The sequence below is a fragment of the Trichechus manatus genome, unplaced genomic scaffold (genome assembly GCF_000243295.1).
Source record: "Trichechus manatus latirostris isolate Lorelei unplaced genomic scaffold, TriManLat1.0 scaffold00010, whole genome shotgun sequence".
Taxonomy (NCBI): domain Eukaryota; kingdom Metazoa; phylum Chordata; class Mammalia; order Sirenia; family Trichechidae; genus Trichechus; species Trichechus manatus.
Genome location: NW_004443946.1, coordinates 18419748 through 18422231, shown reverse-complemented (window position 1 = coordinate 18422231; position 2484 = coordinate 18419748).

Genomic DNA, 2484 nt, shown 5'->3' with positions numbered 1-2484 from the left:
TGAGGCTGCGTGGGCCAATGAGGCTGGCTGGTACTGAAAATCAGCCCAAGCTCCATTGTCAAGTTTTGGCCCACAAGGAGGGAAACTGTTATTTGGCTCCCCAAAAGAGGGACTTTTGTTAATTTGCACAAAGGCACCTTATGGGCTAGCAGAGACTTTGAGGGTGTGCACTATTGGGTATATTTATACGTATATATACAGATAGAGATGATGAATGTGTGGTAGCTGAAGATGAGTTCTCAAAGCTTGTGGGTATTTTTTGACTAGTGTGTTGGGACATTTGTACTTGGTCAAGTGTCTGTTACATGCAGCTAAATGTAATTTCTAATCACACACTATCCAGCACATACTTTCTGTTCATTTCTGCCTCTATACTTTCTTTCATGTTCCTCTTGACCTCTCCTCCCTGGGAAGATTACTCCATTCATGCCTGGCACATAGTATGTACTCAGTAAATTGTAATTATTAGCTTAGTATCAAGGGATAAAAAGAGAGTTTCTTTATTTTTTAAGTATGCTTATCTTACAAGATGAGTATATGAAGGTAAGCGAAGAGTATGTTTATCCACTGTTTGTGCTATTTTGACCCAACAAATGTAAACTTGGGTTGTCATCATTTCTTAAATGCAAAATATGTGCTGCTATACTTTGCTATGCAAAGATAGGAGCTGTACAGTCATAGGAAATAAGCCCTTTCTTCTGACGAGGCAAGTTTGTGGAAAGAGAATTGAACTCTGGAAAAGGTCTTGGTGCTACAGCATCTAGGTGTCCCTCTGTTGGCAGCCTCTGAGACCTGATTGATCCCTCTGGCCATCAATGGCCAGGCCAAGCTGAAAGCACCTGTCCCCTACCCATCCCCCCTGCTTCCAAGCCCAGAAAATTACCCTTTCTGGAACCAAGGGGCCCGTGCCAGGCAGGAGAAGCTCACTTCGACCACTCTGTATTGTCTACCACACCGCGATGAGTAGCGTCCTGTTTAAATGTCTGAGCATGTAGAATGCTTTAATTGAACTGAATACCTATAGGATTAGGTAGGCTGCAGTACAAGGTGCTCCTATTGCTGTGGGCAGTTAGGCTACAGTATTAGCCCAGTGTCAGGTTTGGGTCTACGGTGAGCCCTGGGAGGCTATGAACTCCTGAGTTCAGTGGAAAGCAAGTGACTGCATTGAAACCCTAGGACTGGACTAGAGCCATAAGACTCTGTCCTTGGACTAGACTGAAGACAGATGAGAACCAGAAGACAAGTCTTCTAGATTTAGTGTTACCCATTGCCGTTAAGTTAATCCCGACTCACAGCAACCCTATAGGACAGAGTATAACTGCTCCATAGGGTTTCCAAGGCTGTAATCTTTATGGAAGCAGACTGCCATATCTTTCTCCAGCAGAGCAGCTGGTGGGTTCAAACCGCCAACCTTTCGGTTAGCAGCTTTGTGCTTAACTACTGTGCCACCAGAGTTCCTAGATTTAGTGTTACTTCCCTGATATTTCCACCAAGAATGTCCTTTCAGTCTGCTTTTGATGTATCCTCAGCCTAGAAATCGTTCTTCATGCTCTGTTTGGGAAACACTGCCCAGGCCCGTGCAGAGCGGCAGGAACCCAATCCTTTGGTGGGCCAGTTAACTTCACTCTGTTCTTTTGCCACCATGTGTACTGCTGACATTGGCTCTATCATGAAAAGATATTGCTTTTGTTACAAATGGGGCTGACCAAGCGAATAGGAAGGATCATTTGAATTACCGGGAGCTCAGGGAAGGTGATTTGAACAAGGTGTGTATTAGGATGAGTGTTTTAGAAGACCATGCTGACCAAAGTGGGAGCTAAGTGGCTGCCCCAGATCCTTCACTAGCACATGGAGTCTAGCAGGCCTCAATTCCTCGGGAAGGAAATGCCTACATCCCTGGGAAGGGAGTGAAATGTGAGTTCATGACTTATGGTCTGAATTGAAGACTCTCATGACCAGGAGATAGCCAGTTTTGGGGAGTGGCACTGGGCAGACCCCCTCTGTATCCTGTGGGCCTAGCCAGCTTCTCAGAGTAGCTATGGCACTAGATCTTCGATGATGGAGTTAAGTGGAAGGGGTGAGGCGTTGTATGTTACTGCCTCTGTCTCCAGTGCCATCTTAATTAGCACCAAGAAGTGCTCTCTCTTAGGAGGCTAGAGAATCTGTGCTGAATGAGCTTTGAAAACCATAAGATGTAGGATCTGGATACTAACAAATGCTGATATGAGTCACACTTAGATTTCTAATCTCAGATCCCCACTCTTCTCTGGAATCCAGCTGCCCCAGCTGCTGGCAGTATTGTCATTAGCTGGAGGCTGACAGGGCCCCTGGAACTGATCTTATTAAGAATAAATGAACCTTGGGTTCAGACCCCTTAGGGGTTTGGCTTTCTGAAACTAGATACAAACAAAAACTCAGCTGCCTAGGCTTTGCATTATTATACTTTCTGGGTTATATTGGTCTCCAGGGAATCTGCTTTTTGCA